The sequence below is a fragment of the Chenopodium album genome, chromosome 17, assembly GCF_948465745.1.
Source record: "Chenopodium album chromosome 17, dcCheAlbu1.1, whole genome shotgun sequence".
Taxonomy (NCBI): domain Eukaryota; kingdom Viridiplantae; phylum Streptophyta; class Magnoliopsida; order Caryophyllales; family Amaranthaceae; genus Chenopodium; species Chenopodium album.
In genome coordinates this window covers 20130941-20149918 of record NC_137850.1, presented here as the reverse complement: position 1 = coordinate 20149918, position 18978 = coordinate 20130941, and the positions used below count along the sequence as shown (strand labels likewise).

Below are 18978 nucleotides of genomic sequence, written 5' to 3'. Positions count from 1 at the left end.
AATCAAAGCAACCAACAAAAATATTCTCCCATTTACTCTTGCATTAGTAAATTTGATGTTAAACTAGTGTGCTTCCTTTTGGGTTCAATCCTTACTTTCCACTTACTAGTTTAGTGAAGGTCTAAGTTTATAAATATTTAATTTTATTAGGGTAGTAGATTCAACGACCTATTCAACCTCCGATCAAATTTTGGCGTCGTTGTCGGGGAAACGGCTAGTTTTGCACTTTTATTGTGTTATTATTGGATTCAATGCTTTTGCTTTTGTTCGTTTATTCTCTTGCTAGTCATTGCTAATTGTTTGTTTAGCTTTGGTGGATGCTTAGGAGGTCTCAAGTTCCACCCACACATAACATTAACCACGAGATCGATCGAACTTTGAGACAAGTCCGTAGGCTTTATCAAGAAGAGGGAAGAGGTCTTGGTGCTATTGTTGATAGTGGGAGTGACTCTTGTTCTCCAAGTTCACAAAGTGAGGCAATGGCGGGACAAGAGGATGAAGTTTTGTTTCGTGAGTTTGGAAATCCGGAGGATTATGAGCTCACGGGAGGGATTTTGCTTCCCGTCACGGAAACCAACTTTACCACTCACCCCCAATACACAAGAATGGTACAAGCGGAACAATTTTCGGGTTCTTCAAGTGAAGATCCCATACAGCACCTTGATAGATTCCTAGAGCTATGTGCCATGATTCAAACCAATCAAGTTTCTCAAGAGTACATCCGAATGCATCTATTTCGACAATCTCTTTCGGGTAGAGCAAAGAAGTGTCTCAAGCAAGTGAGGACAAATTCTCTCACAACATGGAGAGAGATAGTCAAGGCATTCTTAAAGAGGTTCATTTCCGAGGAAAAGACCGCCGAGATGAGGAGGAAGATTGCATCGTTTGAACAAGAAACGGATGAGAGTCTTAGTGAAGCTTTGGAAAGGTTCAAGGAGTTGGTACAATCATGTCCTCATCATGAATACAATCAAAGCTTCCTCATGCGATTCTTCTATGATGGATTAGAACCTATGTCTAGAGCTAACTTGGATGCGGGGGCGGGTAGACAATTGATTAAGATCCCCCAAAACCAAGTCGAAGCAACAATCAAAGAAGTAGTGGAGAACTACTCTTGGGGTGGTAGAAGGAGGAGGTACTAAACGACCTATTTCCCTTAGGTATCACCAACTTAAATAAATTCATCCAAGTGCAAAAAACCAAAATTATTCCCAAGAACTATTCTTTAATAAAATAGGTTCAACTTTGTGCAATAAAATGAATAAGGTTATTCTTACTATTAATTTAATTAATTTAAATTAATCATGAGATTTGACAAAAATAAAGGGGAGTTGAAATTATGAACACAAAATTCAAATAAAGATTCCAACTTTAACTTGTGAATCCTTGAGAATTATATCTTCCAATATGAAGATAAATGAAATTTCTATCACAAGATTGAAACTTTATTATTCCAGTCAACTCAATAAATGATTAAAACAAAAGGTTCAACAAAAATTCATGGAATTTAGTAACTCAAAGTTCCAATCACTTAAAACAATTAAAGATTGGATCTTTAGTACTTAGAAGCCTCAAATAATAAACTTTTCACACTTAACGCAATGCATTTGCAATTATATGAAAATTTAACCAATCTTTCAAGCACTAATTACTACAAAGTAACCATGCTTAAAGAGGTTAAAAAATGCAGAAACATTAAGGAAATAACCAAATTCATAATCACCATAAATATGCCATTAAGATTCAAAGTTATAAGATTTAAAAATTTTCGTCAAAAACAAAAAACCCTCAATAAAAGGCAAATGTGGTCGGATTTTGGCCTTTTCACAATCCTTAAAGGAATGAAAACTTTTTAGATCGCTGTTTCCACCCAAAATTCACTATTTTTAGGCGAAAATATGGGTTCGGGGCCAAAAATCATATTAAAATGGGATTAAAATTAATAAAACCGAGCTACTAGTTTTTAATATGGGTTAGCCAAGTCCGACCAAAAAGACTACCCGAGTAATTAATGAGCTTATAGTTTTTCTTTCGAGTGGAGATGCCTAATTGAGCTCTTACTCAACAGAGTTTTTCCAATTCCCAAGTGGGATATTTATAGGGAAACTCTAGTGAGAAATCCACTCTCCCATCAATATGGGAGAGTTAGTAAAATCAATTTTCTCTTTTTATTTTTAAATAAAAAACAAAAGAAAATAGCCAACAACTAATTAATCAACAAGTGTGATTCTAAGAGGAGGGGTTAGGTGAGAACCACAAGGGAAGGGATCCAGTACTTGATCTCCAAGGCTCCCAAGAGAACCGGCCAACACTCCCACCATGGCCCAACCAACGCGCGCCAGCTGGTGCTGCCAGCCTTGGGAGCCAAGGCTGACCAGTTGGCTTCCTGGCCCCTTGGCTGGGCACGCCAGCTGCTCGCACAGCCCATCAGCAAGCGCCAGCACGCCACGTATTGCTGCGAGCTGCTGTGCATTGCTGACAGCCTTCCCCGCACTAGCCAGCAAGCACAGCTAGCAGTGCTAGCATGCTAGCACGCTGCTAGCTCGCTACTGCTTGCTTGCGCATGCTAGCGATGGTGCGCTAGCATGCCGCACCACCTAGCCAGCCATGTTAGGCTTGGCTTGGTGCGCATGCTAGCCACCTTTGCTATACCAAATGCCCCTAGCACTCGGTTTGCTCGGGGCATTCCGATGTTAAGGGTATTGTGGTAAATTGTTCATCAATTAGTGATTTTACCGTCTCGTCTTTTATTAATTTTCGACTCGATTTGCCACGCTCCTAGCTCGATTTCCAACATGTAAATATTTATTACTAAAGCAACTCATTAATTCCTTTCGAATTAATTCGTCGTGTCGGATCGTTAGTTGCTTGGGTGTGACTCGAAGGGTTTTGTCAAGATTAAGCTGTAATATTAATTATACATTAATATTACTGATCGGAAGCGGCCTCCACCTAGGCATTCCGATCACTTGAACTTACAGAATAAATAGTTTTCCAATAGCTCTGAACCCTCTATCGGAATAACACACTTGTTCGAAGGACACCATTCCTTTCATAAGATTAGGGACAAATAAAGTAGGGAGCCGCTAACAAGTTTTTAAGGAACTTGTAAACCGTTCATGGATCATAAAAGGTAACCACGATAGTGACAACGAAAAGCAACAACGATTGACCCATGAAGGTTACACCCCATTCATAATCCATGAGATTACTAACTCCATATGGTTCAGAACCACGAAAGAAGGATTGGGGATAATGGTACGAAGTGAGTCATGGAGTCACATTCGCCCGTATTGGCCTCTACTCGATTTTTATTGTGAAAAGTTTTCCTATGATCTCAAAGGCTGTAACAAAATATTCAATTTGCTCCAAACTATAATTTTGCTAAATTGGTTGAATATTTATGCACACATAATTCTAAAATATTTGTGATCACTTAATTATATAACAAGATTAAAAAGGAAACAAAAATCGGTTGTCCAAATTATCTTATTAGTCGTGATTTTCAATTACATATTTTCTTTAAACATGCAATATGGTGATCAGTAATAATAAACATTAATATTGGAAGCAATTTAACCATAATATCTTTAGTCAAATCAAATAATAATAAACCTAATCATGATACTAGCAATATTAAAATAAAATAAGTAATAAAATTAATTAATTACTCACATTTTGCGCACTCCTTTAAATTGCTACATCATGAATAAATTGTTAGTATTTTCAATAAAAATATAAATCAAATTGAAACAATTAAATTAAAAAGTAGAGTTGATTTGGTCAAAACCCTCAGTTAATTCTACCTTTCACGCCTTGATTTAAGGACGGAACCTCTAGTGTTGTATGGACTCCTTGGAGTGCTTAAGGAAGGAATTATGTAGTTAGGAATATAGGTTTAAGGCTTAGAGTATGAGAGAGAGAGAAGAGAATGATTTTTGGTGTAGAAGAGAGAAAGAGAGAATGATTTCGTGGTGCCCCGAAACTGAGGAAATCAGGTTTGTATTTATAGAGGAGACGAGCGAGGAGATGCACAAAAACCTAGAAGAGATAAGAGGTGCAAAAAAACCCTAATTGGGCACCGTGACACAGTACGGGGCATCGTGTCATGGCATTGTCCACCGTGGCGTGGCACAGAGCGTCGTGTCAAGGTGCACAATTCAGCCTAAAAAACGTCCAGATTCATAAAGCACGTAAAGAAAACATGGGGAAGACACGTGAAAGCACCATTTCACGGTATGTGTACCGTGACATGGCACTAGTTCACCGTGTCGCGGTGTACAGTTTGCCTAAAAATGCGTCCAGGTTCATAAGCGCATGAGAAAAAACGCAGAATAGACACGGGAAAGTATCGTGTCATGGTATGTGTACTGCGACACGGTGCAGAATATCTTGTCACGGAACTAGGCACCGTGACACGTCAGCAATTGCCACGACGCGGCAATTTAGTTGTTGCGCGGTAATTCAAGTTTTTTACGCAATTTTAAAATTCTGATTTCTTTTGATCCGTAACTCGGAATAAGGCATATAATATATCATTGGAAATCTTATCAAGTCTAATTTCCAAACCTGTTATAATCAAGTCAAAATCATTTGTAGATTTTATGATATGGCCGTTTTAGTGAAAGGGTGTCGATTTTGGACCGAGTTTAGTATTTTGCTCATATCTTCTTCGTTTTAAACCGGAATTGGGCTTATGTTATATAGTTGGAAAGCTTATTTCAAGGTCTATCCAACCAAATAATAATTGGATCAAAATTATAGGGTGACTAAATTAGTTTCTCTCGATTTTTTGATGTGGACACGAAAAGTGGAAAGTAAGTTATGCTTTCTTAGTTTTATATTTTTAATTATTGGTTTATCGTTTATGGACTAACTTTGTTATGTTTATTTTTAAGTTGGTATTTAAAGGGCCATGTTTGAATTGGTTCCAACTTGTGAATGATTTAATTTACTTTCGTTTTGAGGTTGTGAACTTAAGTTTTTTTTTTAAAGTTGGATTTTATTTTTAGCCTTCCACTATGTGACTTTAAAAAATAACCTTAGCCGTTATCACGGTGGTGGTAATATTTTGGTTATTTCCTAAAAAGGTTTTTATTTAAAGTAAAAAAAGTATTTTAAAAGAAGGAAATTTCTAGGGTATTACAATATTGCATGCTAAAGGCTAAACTCTATAGCAGAGAGGCTTAAAAAAGCTAAAGCAGGTCCGTCAACATCAAAAGGATCTCCAATAGTTTCTCAAAATTTCAGAAACTTTTCGAAGACCCTAGGATTTAAAGATGTCTAGATGAAGTTGTTAGGATCTTTGATGATTTGGAGGATGTTTCAAATGTTTTCTATTCTACTTGGGAAAAGCAAAACAAAAAAGGAAAACCCTGAAAAAAATGTTGATGGTGAAAAGAATGATGAAAAGAATGTTGTTGACCCAGAACCTATTCATATTAATGATGACACTCTTAAACCTGCCAAAAATTAAGTATAGATCAATGAAGAGATCAACAAAGGGCAGTGCAGAAGCAAATAAGGGAAAGGATGCTATTGAGGTTGTAGCCTTAGTCCTTAGTAGCATTCAAGAGGACATAGCTATCGAAGGAGTTGATACTTTTGTGTAACAGTCAACTGTGCCTAAGGAAACAAACATAGTGTTTACAAACATTTAGGAGGAGTTAGCTTCAAAGATAAGGAGTTCGGTACAAAATAGACAAAAAGGAGATTTTGTTTGTAAGTGGATGAAAAATAACAAATCAAAAATGAAAGAAATGCAAGAAATATGGCAATCAGTGGCTGATTATAGTTTCGTGCAAAAAAATTCATTGAAAAAGCAAGTGTTTTTTGTGTTCTACTTTTATAAGTCTTAAATCTACTTTATTTAGTATTTCATTTACTTATTTAATTTTTTATTTTGTGTACAGTGAAATGTTGGTGAAATTTAAAGACTAGCTTATGATCACAAGAGATGATACAATATGTTTAGCTCCATCCCCCCTCCCCTACAATAATAAAGTAAAATGTTGTTAGAAATTGGGCATACACTAGTAGAAAGACTCAAATGGGCACCGGTTCAAAACCCCTCTAAGCGACTGATTTTAAACCGTTGAGTATTTGAGGGATGCCAATTCATCCAACAAATGCAACCGGTTCAAAACCAGTGGGAAAACCTGTTATTGGCATCAGTTAACCGGTATCATAAATAATTTTTGGCACCGGTTAACCAGTGGCAAAAGTATTCCCGAGTTATTTTTTATTTTTTTGGTATTAAAACTTATTGGTACCGGTTAACCGGTGCCATTTCATTTAATTTTTTTTCCTTGTTTTTCTTGCAATAATAATTGTTCTAGTTATGGATCCCAGGGTTCTGCTGGGTGAGCTGGGTCCCGTTGACAACCTACACAAGGCAACACACGTGAACTACCCTCGGGGATGGCTCGAGGACCCCCCTCTGATGCCTAAGTTAGAGAGTGTTTTGAGAGAGAAAGTGTACTTAGAGAGATGTAGAGAGTGTAATAACTTGTATGTCTCACCTCATTTCCGTTGTACTTTGCCCTCTATTTATAGGTGTACGATCTCCTTTGTGGAGAGTTTGGCCTGGTCAGTTTTGCGGGCTGACTCTGTAGGGCTGGTGAGCCCCTCTTAGTTGTTCTCTCAGCAATGAGTGCGCACCCTGGGAGCTGGGCGAGAGTTCAGCGGGAGCTATCCTATACAATAATAATAAAAGAACTTGTTTTTCTTGCAATAATAACCTGTTTTTCCAACCATTATAATTGATATTAACAAAAATAATTATAATTATAATTATTATTATTATTATAATTATCATTAATAATTATCAATAATAATTAAAATTAATATTAATTATAATTGTATAGGATAGCTCCTGCTGAGCTACCACCGGGCTCCCAGACTAGCCTCTAGAGTGTGCACTCACCGCTGGAAGAATAGTCGAATGGGCTCCTTAGCCCTACAGAGTCAGCCCGCAGGCTGACCAAGTATGACTCGCCACAAAGGAGATCATACACCTATAAATAGAGGACAAAGTACAACGGAAAAGAGGTTAGACACACAAGTTATTACACTCTCTATAACTCTCTAAGTACACTTTCTCTCTCTAAGCACATTCTAAGTTAAGCATCAGATGGGGGTTCCTCGAGCCACCCCCGAGGGCAATTAACGTGTGCTGCCTTGCGCAGGTCATTGACGGGACCCAGCTCGGGCCAGCAGAACCCTTGGATCTACACTTGGAACAATTGGCGTTATAAGGAGGGATAAGATCATCTAAGTTCAGGTTCACCAGCTGAGCAAGGGACAAGTTGACAGACCGCCATGGCCGAAGAGGAAGCTGCACAAACACCAGTCTCTACGACCAACGAAGCAAACCAAACACCACAAAAAACATCATCAATAACTCTCGATCCAAAAGGATCAACTGAAAAACCCAAGTCTAATATCTCCCAGAAATCTAATCCCACCGGATCGACGTCTGCTGCAACCAAAGCGGCAGCTAAGCTAATAGATCCGCTAGGGTCTAGTTCTTCTTTTAAGTTCGGAATTCCATTGACAGGCGCGAAAAATGAACCCATCATTTCGACACCAGTAACCTAGAAACCGCAGCCCGTCAATATGCCAACCATTCTGCAAAACGTCTCTAAGTGCAGTGAAGAGCAGTTGGCAGCCATGACAGCTATCCTTACCAACTTCGGTAAAAGGACAGGCTCCCCACCAGTAGCTACAGCAATAGAGTCAGCCATAAAGAAGGCGACACCCATAACTCTCACCCCGAAGCAGACAAAGTTGGTCCAGCTAATGAAGAAGGTGATGGAACTAGAAGCTCGAAACCTAAGAAAAGGGCAGCCCGGAGGCTCAAGTCGCTCGCTGCAGGTCACCAGCCTCTAAGAAAGGACCAAGTCTGGACAGGGAGAAACGAGCACGAATCCAGGTTATTCCAGATGATTCCCCATTTTGTAGGGAGATTTCGGAGGAGCCAATGGAGAAAATAAAGATGCCCAGCTGTATGTACAATGGAAACACAACACCTAAGACTCATGTTTCAGCGTTTGAGAATTACATGGTGCTGTACACCATGACAGAGTCAGTCTGGGTTAAGGAATTTCCACCGACCTTAGAAGGGCTGGCGACTAAGTGGTACGGAGCCATCTCAAAAGGATCTGTTTACTCCTATAATCAGTTAAAGAGAATGTTCATGGAGCACTTTGTCACCCTGGTGGATCGTACAAAAATGACCACCGAGATGATGTCACTAGTGCAAGGAAAAGATGAACCCCTAAGAGAGTTCATTACTATATTCAACAAAGAAGCAACAACCACCCCAAATATGAGCCAGGAGGTAGCGCTGCGAGCAACGCAGAGCAGCCCGCTGCCGGGCTCACCGTTTAGAGCGTATATGGGACGAAAGAGTCTTAAAACACTGGCGAAGTGCTGGGAAAAGCGCATGAGTTCATAAAAGCAGATGAGACCTATAGGGAAATGCTAAACAGAAAAGCACCAAGTGACCCAGTTAAGCGGGCTAACGTCACCTGGGAAGAAAATGCAGCCAGGGTGGATCAGCTTATCAGAGCTTAACAAGGTCGCAGGGATGTAGACAGGGCGGTGGAAGTAAGAAGATCTGACCTGAAACGAGGAGGCAGACGTGGAAGGTTTGATCAGTATACCCCGCTCACTCATTTGAGGTCTCACATCTTCAGCGTGAACAAGGCTGATGATAAGTGGTTGAGACCACCAAGAATGGTGAATAGAAACCTTGATCCTAACATGTGGTGTGACTTCCACAAGGACCATGGGCATACCACTGATGAATGTACACACTTGAAAGACAACATAGAGGACTTAGTTCGGAGAGGATACCTGAACCAGTTCAAGTAACATTCTGACTCCTCTAGGAGAAGAGAAGACGACAGGTTTGGCCATGACCGTAGAGGAGGTTATAGAGGCCCGGCTGAGGGCAGAGATTGAGACAACAAACCAGAGGGCAGGGTATATGTAATTAATGGTGGACTAGTGCATGGGGGAACTATGAACAGAGCAAGGGCTGACTTGCGAGCAATGAACCACCAGATAAATTACAATGAGAAGCGCAGATGGTCGCCACTTCCCCCGCAGCCACGAGCTACATTTGATGAGTATGACCAGAAAGGCATAATTTACCCTCATGATGACCCTCTAGTAGTGACAATGAGAATTGCAAACTAGGAGGTAGACAAAGTACTAATAGATGGTGGCATCTCAGCCAACATCATATACATTAGTGCATTCAAAGAGCTAAAGCGGGATAGAAAAGACCTAAAAAGGGTGAGCTATGAAGTCACTGGGTTCAATGGGTCTAGACTGATTCCGGAGGGCATAATTGAGCTCTTAGTTCGAGTTGGAGAGAGGTCAAGGCGACGAGATGTTCGAGATGATTTCTTGCTAACAGACTCTCTATCACCGTACAATGTGATCGTGCGAAGACCGCTCATTCACGAAATAGGCGGAGTAGTATCTACCTATCATCTTGCCATGGCACACACAACCAATGATGGGCGATCTCCAAAGCTAAGGGGAAGCCAAAAGACAGCCCAACACTGATATATCACAGCCCTGAAGCAACCGGCTAGGACAAGGCAACAGCCAGGCTCAGAGCTAAGGTCCAGTGAGCATGCTGAAAGGAAATCAAGAAAAAGGAAGCGAGAAGAGTATCACAAAGAAAAGGATAAGCAGAAGTTAGTAATGGAAAACTTCAAGCCGGCAAAAGAAGAGGCAGCTAGGCCGCTGCCCAGCTGGGAGCATATAACTGTTGAGCTTACAGAGGGCGATGACTTTTGTTCAGTAAAAATTGGAAAAGATATTGACCCTAGAGTGGGAGTCCACCTCATAGAGCTGCTAAGAGCAAATAAGGATATTTTTCCACATTTTCAGCAGATGAGATGCCAGGATTTGACCCCACAGTTATGGTTCACAGGCTGAATGTAAAAGAGGTTATCAAGCCAGTTAGGCAGAAAAAGAGAATCTTCTTCACGGAGAAAAATCAGGCAATCCAGGAAGAGAAGGACAAGCTCCTAGAGAATGGATTCATTGAGCCTTGTAGTTATCCAGAGTGGTTGGCCAACGTGGTCATGGTAAAGAAAGCGAATGGCCAGTGGAGGATGTGCGTTTATTTCATAGATCTCAACAAAGCATGTCCAAAAGACTACTACCCGTTGCTACCCGTTGTCTAGATCGGGAACGAGAGGACAAGGCCCATGATGGGCCTCATCCTCTAGTATGGCCGGCCACATGGAGTGGATTGAAGTGTTTTGGGCTTCCTAACCCTAGTCTAATTATAATGGGATTATGAATAGACTAGGTGCCTAGGGTTTGCAAGTTTTATGCAATTATCTGATCAGTGTGATCAATCCTTAATTAGCAAACACGAGACCAACCCCTCTCATACTCCTCTTTATTTTACGGCTCTCTCCTCCTCCCTTGGCGCCAGTGTGGTGGTTCGTGGTGGTGGTAGATCGTGGTGGTCGGTAAGTCCAATAAAGGTGGTGATCGCGGTTTTCCTCAATCACACGACCAATCTAGTATTGGTGGACGGCTCGTTCGAAGCTCGTGGACTAAGTAGAGAAGCAATGCTTGGGGCTCTATTTTCTCCCTGATTTGTCAATCAAATTGCTACGTGGAATTCACGCTTCAAAGCTATGATTATGTGTCTTGTGTGTTATGCATGTGTTCTTGGGATTAGGTACTTTTATGAATATGATTCATGATTTTCCGCTGTGTAGTACCTATAAACTCCTATAGTGGTATCAGTTAGCCTCTTGCATGAACGCGCTTGATCATATTAATACGATTAATTTGAAGTCCATGTTAATTTTATAACCAATTAAGAGGGAGAAATTAATTTAATTATAGTTCAATTATTATATTTAATGTGATTAAACTTTTGGAATTGATTAAATGTGATTTAATTATGCTCCAAATAGCCATTAAGAGGACCGAATTAAGCCCTAGAGTTTTCGAAATTTTCGAACCCTAGAACCCTAGTTTCGAATTTTCGAAATACCCTAACCCTAATTCAAATTATTTCGAAAATTCATAGACCTAAAATATGATTTTGTGCTTGATTTTTGATTTAATTTGATTTTTTTTATGATTCATAATTTTAATCGGATTGATTTATGCATAAAAATGTTTTGTGTATGTTCATTGATTTAATTTTAAGAGTTAGAATTAAACTGGGATTAATTTTATGATGAACCCTAATTTTAATATTGAATGATGATTTAATTTTAATTTTGGACTGATTTGATTTAATTTTTATAAAATTTATTTAAATTAAATTGAAAAAAAAAAAACTGTTTTAAGGCCGGCAGCCGCGGTTGGGTGGCGCAGCCACGGCGGCTGCCGACCTGGTGTTGGTCCAAGAGGGAGGGGAAGGGGAGGGCGGCGGTCCTGGTGACTGGGGCAACAACTGTGCAAGCGTTGCACGCTGCTGCCATGGTTGCCACTGCTATGGGTGCTGCTGCCTTGCGGCAGTGGCTAGCTCCGGCTAGCCAACCACGGTGGTCAGCAGCCGTACAATACGGCTTTTTCAAAAAAAAAATATTAAAATTATTTTATTTTTAAAAATATTTCAAGATAAATATGATTTATTTTGGGATAAAATAAAATATTTTGAAAATATGATCTTTTATTTTGGATAAAATCTTTTATTTTAGGATAAAATCAAATCTTGCAAAAGTTGTTATATTTGATATTATCCATATTTAAAGTTGTTAAATTAGTAATTATCCATGATTAAAGTGGTTAATTTTGGATAAGATTGATTAGGATATTCTGAGCATATTCCAAAAGGGTAATAATTGATTTAAATAATGTGATTATTCCATAATTATATTAGGATAATTGATTTTAAAATTATTAGATTGGCTAATAATTAGGATAGAATCTCCTAAAGTTGCTAGGATAATCATGGAAGATTAAATATGATTTATCTTTCTAGATTAAAATAAGATTTGATTCTATATCATGCCTAAATTAAAATATATGATATTTTATGATTGGTCATGAATAATATATGATATTATCTAATTATGATTTAAAATATATGATATTTTAGGAAATGCGTTTCCTTAATTATGAACCATTCGATGTTGTAGTTTAGACAAGCATGTTGAGTGATTTATTATATGGCACTTTTATAATATATGATATTATGTTGCTATATATAGACTAGTATGGCCCATAGATTCTAAAATACGATCTGCGCATCGTGATATATTTTTGTAATCTAAATACGGTCTTCGTACCGTTAAGTATTTTTGTAACTTTAATTTAAAGCAAATAGATTAGTTATTTAAATAGTGTTAGTCCATAGAAGCTCATGAAGTGAAGGCCCAAAGGAGCAAGGTGGATGGAGATCCAAAATGATTCAAGTGGGAGCTTTTCATTTCTAGTTTTCTTAGGACTAAGGGGCCATATTGTGTCATGTTTTATTGCATTAGTAGATTATGCATGTTAGATTTTATTTATGTTGATTGATGATGCGCTAGAGTTCGCTAAATAATCACAACATAAATGAATCTAGGTCCCAGTAATATTGAGATTGCTTTTCCAATTAGATACCCAACAATCCTTCGATCGTGAGTGATGGGTCGGCCTCAGCAGAGTGTCACTTGTTATCTTGGGTAATTTGGGGTAGATCACGTTCTACATAATTAATTGGTTATGCTCAACAAGGTTACCTAAAGCGTTTAGAACCTTGAAGCAAAGGGTAATAATTAAGCATGTGATGGTTAATTATTCAACCAAGAGTTACAAGAGTTGTAATCAGTAAAGAGTTTACTCACCTTAAAAATGTAATGCTTGATGGTAGGGCCTCAGTCCGGTCAACCATTACACAAATAAAGGATCTTGGAATCACTTAAAATTCAATTACGATCAATTAATGTTGAATAAAGTGCTTTAAAGTTACCAATTTAATCGTTTATGGTACTTTAATGTTGAATTAAACATAATTATTAAACTTTGCCTTATTTTGACATAGATGGGTAGCCGTAATCACAATGACAACAATATTTACAATCTTCGACCATTCCTTGAGAAGGATAGGTTGACAGGAGAAAACTTTTCCACTTGGGAAAGAATGCTAAGACTCGTTCTGAAATCTGAAGATAGAGAGGATGTCATTTACACCCCATTGCCAGGACCTCTGCCAGAAACTGCAACTACGGCAGAAGTCAAGAGGCACAAGGAAGCTCATGATAGAGCTGTGCCTATCACTTGCTTGATGATTGCTACCATGGAACCTACTCTTCAATAGAGTTTTGAGGATCAGGATGCGTACACAATCATGCAAGAACTCAAAGCTTTGTTTAAGAAACAAGCTAGAGTCGAAAGGTACGAGCTCTATAGGGAGATTCTGGATTGTAGGATGGAGAAGCGTGCCACAGTTCATGATCATGTTTTCAAAATGATCGGCCTTATTCAAAGTATGGAGAAACTAGGGCACCCATACAGTGATCAGATGGCAACATACATCATTCTCCACTCACTTCCAGAAAGTTTTAACCGGTTTATTATGAACTTTAACATGACTGCGACTTCGAAGACTATGAATCAATTGCACGCAATGCTGGTTAGTGCTGAAAAGCAAATCCCTAAGGAACCTAAGAAAGAAGTTCTTATGATTCAAAAGGGAAAGGGGTTCAAGAAAAAGGGGTAAAAGGCTTGTGCCAAGAGCAAGGGTAAGCAAGTTGCCAAGGCTCCTGAGAAGCCTAAGGCGAATCCAAAACCCAAAGCTGCAAGTGAAAGTGAATGCTTTTACTGCAAGAAGAAGGGGCATTGGAAACACAATTGCCAGAAATACCTTGACTTCCTCAAGAAGAATGGAGCATCAACCTCAGGTATGATGTTATAAACATTTTAACTTTCACTTAGGTATATGATACCAATTTGCAGTGCTTAACATTATTAATGTTGTGCAGAAGCTGCAAAGAAGTGAGACTAGCATGGAAATGGAGCTTGAAGGTGCACTAGAAATGTTCGAGTGGCCAGAGATAGCTTCATAGTTTTAATATTTATCATGATTTTAGAACAACTTCCAATTTTTGATGAGACAATTTTCAGTGTTAGTTTGAATACTGATTTGTTTTTACTTTGCCTGGAAAAGTGTTGATCCATGACCAAGGTAATAAATTGTTTTCATTTTGCTAGATACAAGTTAAATTTGTTTTATGACATTGATATAAGTAGATCACAAAAGAAAAATTAGATGATTTAAAGTAGACTTACTTATAACAAAGTAAGATTAGGTCACATAAACCATTTTGCACATCCAAAGTTATATTAGGTGGACTCTTATTCTTATATGATTATGAATCACTTGAGAATTAGAAGTCATGCTTGATAAGGTGAAATGACCAAGTTGCCTTTTAGTTGAAAGGGTAAAGGAGCTAATGACCTTTTGGAACACAAACATATGATGTGTGTGGACCATAAGTTCGAGAATCAGCAAAGAGATTTAACTATTTCATTGCTTTTACTAACGATTTAAGTAAATATATCGATAATTACTTAATGAAGTAAAGCATGGAATCATTGAAATGTTCAAAATTCCAAAATGAAATGTAAAATCAGTTTGAGATAAGCAATTTAACACCACAATATGATTGTTGTGATAAATATTTAACTCAAAAAGTAAATGATCATCTAAAAGGGAATTGTTGAATTAGTTCACAATCCAGAAACATTACATTTAAAGTGTATGTTGAAAGAAGGAATCAAACTTTGCTTGCCATGGTTCGATCCTAGATTAGCTTTAATGATTTATAAATATCGTTTTGAGGATATGCATTTACAACAACAATTGCGAATATACTAAACATAAAACTTAACCAAAGCAATAGAAAAGATGTCATAAGAGTTATGTTTTGGAAATGTTCTAAAAAAGTTATCTTTTCTAAACAGGATTAAGGGTTATGAAATCAATGTAAAATGTTTACAAAGATGACATAATGCATCCTAAATCAAACAAATAGTTCTTCATGAGTTTTCTCATGGAAACTAAGAGGTATTATTCCTACAATCGCGCAGAAATAAAGTGTTTGTTGCTCGCGATAATGTCTTTATAGAAAGAAATCTCTTCCTACAAAGCCAAGAGGGAGTACATTTAGATCTCGATGAGATTCGAGACGAGGAACAAATGGATGTGGATAACACTACATCAGAGATGAAGGCATATGAAATCAGCTAATTTGATAAACCATGTGTCGAAGCAAGCTAATTCCACTAGCAAGGCTTCTATCGTCCCACTTGAATGAAAGGCTTCAAAGAGTTGAAGAGAATAATTCTATTGTTGCTCATACCTGTTGTAGGTTACTTGGGATCAAAACAAACAGTTTGTTGAAATCTTGAGAAAAGGTGGATTCTAAAATTTTCCTATTAGAATGGTTAGAACCCATGCCCTATAAGCAAGCTTTGGATAAATGCCAACTCAAGAAATGGCTTAAAGCCAAGAAATCCAGTATGGACTCCATGTCTGTAAAGATGTATTAGTCCATGATAGTCTTACAAATAGGGTCAAACCTATTAGATGCGTAAGCCTATTCGGATTATTCTAGTTATGGATATCAAAATCACCTTCTAGAAATATTCTTGATAAAGGATATGTATATGATACAACCTAAGAATTTTGAAATCCAGAAATCTTAGAAAGTTTTGCAAACATCAGAAATTCATTTATTGATTGAAGTAAGCATCAGAGAGTTAAAACATTCGTTTCAATTAGGCAATCAAACAGTTTGATTTCCTTGAAGAACGAAAAGGAATCTTGTAGAGACAAGATGTTTAGTGGGAGAAATTGGTCTTCTTGGTCATGTAGTTCATATGAAATGACATATCAATGCTTGAGTCAGTCAAGCAGTGGTTAGAAAGTTGTTTCTATAAGATAGACCTAGGAGATGTTGAGTACATATTGGGGATCGAGATCCACAAAATGAATCTTGAAGAATGATTGGAATGAATCGAGAGACTTATGTTGATAAGGATCTTGATGATGTGTGACATTTTTGGCACTCATTTGGTTCCTTTTTGGATGATTTTTATTTCATTTTATATCTCTTTTCTTTAGTTTTCCTTAGTTTTATTCTTGTTTTCTTCATTTTATGCTTTTTGTAGTTAGTTTCTCTTTTTCATGTCTTTTTCTAGTTTACTTGTTATTTTTCTCTTTTACTTGCTTTTTATCTTTTGCTTGTAGGTGGTAATTGATTGTCCAAGAATTCCCGGGCTTCCTTTCTATAGTTTTCCATTGATTTTCATGCCTAAAGCTTGTGCAAGAAGTTTCAAGTCAATGAGAGGTTCAAGGAGCATGCTTCAAAGTCTTGTTTATGCCTTCCTCATGGCTCATTTCCTTCAAGAAATTCAGGGAAGTTGCTGCCTACCTTGTCCTCCATCATCATCATCTAGGATGCGTGCACCTCGTGAGCAAGGGCAAGGAAGAAAGGAGGAAGCTGCAGCTATGTGCGGGCGCACTCAAGGAGTGTGCGGCCGCACATCTGTCGTGTGCGGCCGCACATCAGGTTTGTGCGGGCGCACATTCCTGGGTACACTCCTTCGAGCGCCCGCACTTACGAGGGTCTATTTTTGGGCGTCATTGCCGACCTCTCCTTTGTATATATAGTTGTTTCTACCTATTTTTGGGGGGGGGGGGTAAGTTTTAGATTAGATTGATTTTGATAGTTAGTTTTTGGGGGAGAATTTTAGAGAGAGAAACTCAAGAACTAGAGAGAGAAACTCATGATTTTTGGTGATTGCTCAAGGATTCCTCATTGTGTTTGATCTTTGGATCAAAGTTTTGTAAGGATTTTCTTCTTGATTTCAATACAAGTTTGATTTTAGTTGATTTCATTAGTTTTTCATATTGTTGATGATTGATTTGGTTATTGATTGAATTTTGATTGATTTTGATTGATTGTTGGTTTAATCTTTGAATTCAAGCATGTTGATAATGAATTTGATGAATGTTGTAGTTTTGATCTCCATTTCTATGGCTAGTGAGTAGTTTTCTAGCTAGGGAGATGGTGAAGCATGTATGAATGATGGAATAGTGTAATTTGGGGATAATTGATGGAGTTGAGGATATGATTAAATTTGGTTGATATTTCATGTGCATGTGTGTGATTAATTGAGGTTTGGCCATCTTTGATTAATACACTAGATTGCATTGTAAGCTTGCTATGATACGGACCATTGATTAGTGAACTTGCAATTTCACGATTGAGGTGCTTTGTGACGTTCCCTAGTTAGTGTTTAGCGTAGTTGACGCTAGTTAGACCTCTAGGTGAACCACCTTAGTATGCTCTTTTGGATACATGATGATTTTCCTTCATATCGCTTGACTTAGTCGGTTTGACCTCCCAAATTACCGTTTCCATTATGATTGCATGTGGATCCATTGCCCTAGTGTCTTAGATTGATTTAATACAAGTTTGCATACCTAGTTAGCTATACTTCTACCTCAAACCCCTTTTTGATTCCGAAATAGCTTGATCTAGACTTCGTGCACTTGATATCCATTCCCTTGGGTTCGACCTTGACTTGCCACTACGCTAAATAGGGGTTAGTTAAGCTACAAATTTTGTTTGATAGGGTGGGGTGGTAGACCAACGACCTACCGTTCTCCGTCCCATCAAAATGGCGCCGTTGCCGGGGAATGGTGCTTGAGTGTATGTTGTTTTTGAGTCTATTTCATTTTGATAAAATACAAAAAAGATTTTGTTTCTCTAGGCTACACTTGTAGCCGTGCTACTAACATTTTTGTGTGAGTTTTGCATGCATAGAACCCGTGATCGTCCCCTTGTTCCCCTTGATCCGGAAATTGAGAGGACTCTTTCAAGAAGAAGAGTGGATAATAGATCCTTGGCTTATAGCTCTTCAAGTGAAGAAGAAATTCAAGAAGAACAAGGAATGGGTGAAAATCCTAGAATAGCGTTGAAGGAGCTTGGAGTGCCCGGGGCATATAGGTTTGAGAGTGGAATAGCTCCACCTACTACCCCGGCAAATGACTTTGAAATCCGGCCGGCAATGATCACCTTGATTGAGAGAAGGCAATATAGTGGGGCTAAGAATGAGAGCCCATTGAACCATTTGAAAGAATTTGAAAAATATTGCAACACTATCAAAGTCAATGGGGTCTCTCAAGAATTCATCTGCCTCAAGTTGTTCCCTTTCTCTCTATTAGGAAGATCTTTGGAGTGGCTAGACAAGGAGGTGAAGCCCAACTCCTTGAGAACTTGGGATGATGTTACAAAGGCTTTCTTGTCCCGTTTCTATCCCCAAAAGAAGACGGCGGAGGCAAGAGCCTTGATTCAAGGGTTCAAGCAAAGGCCGAATGAAAGCCTTTATGAAGCATGGGAGAGATTCAAAGAGTATCAAAGGGAGTGCCCTCACCACGGAATCCCCACATACCAAGTGATCCAAATCTTCTATGGCGGTTTAAGTCCCCAAGGCAAGTCATGCCTTGATGGAGGGGCCGGGGGCCCTATCATGAACAAAACCGAAGAAGAAGTTGTGGACATCATTGAGGACGTGGTGACATATTATAGGGATTGGCAAGATGGGGAGAGAGACTCTTCAAGCAAGCAATCTTCATTGTATTCGGTGGACCATCTCAATGCAATCAACAACCTTTCCTCCCAAATGACAAACTTAGGAAAGGAGGTCACCGCAATCAAAGCTAAGTTGGAGAGCACTTCTACCTCTTCTCAAGCTTCTAATTTTCCCTCCCAATTTAAGGGGAGAGGTACTCCTTCTAACTCTCAACCCCCTCCCTCTTCACATAATATGCCTTTGGGTTGCTTGTTTTGTGATGCATGTGGATCGTATGATCATGACTCTAGTGTTTGTCCTAATGAATGTGTTGATGAATTTGACAACAATGAGTGTGAACATGTTAATTTTGTGTCAAATAACAATGTTCAAAGGTTTGATAATCAAAAAGGCCAA

General features: G+C 38.5%; 1 non-coding gene and 1 pseudogene across 1 annotated transcript; both read right to left on the bottom strand.

The window, feature by feature from the left end:
• Nucleotides 1-861: 861 nt before the first annotated feature.
• LOC145590286 (small nucleolar RNA R71) lies at nucleotides 862-966 on the bottom strand. The gene has a single exon (XR_014101921.1). It is a non-coding gene; the product is annotated as a small nucleolar RNA R71 (small nucleolar RNA).
• A 17366-nt stretch (nucleotides 967-18332) lies between these two features.
• On the bottom strand, nucleotides 18333-18431 carry LOC145590326 (small nucleolar RNA R71; annotated as a pseudogene).
• Nucleotides 18432-18978: the final 547 nt, after the last annotated feature.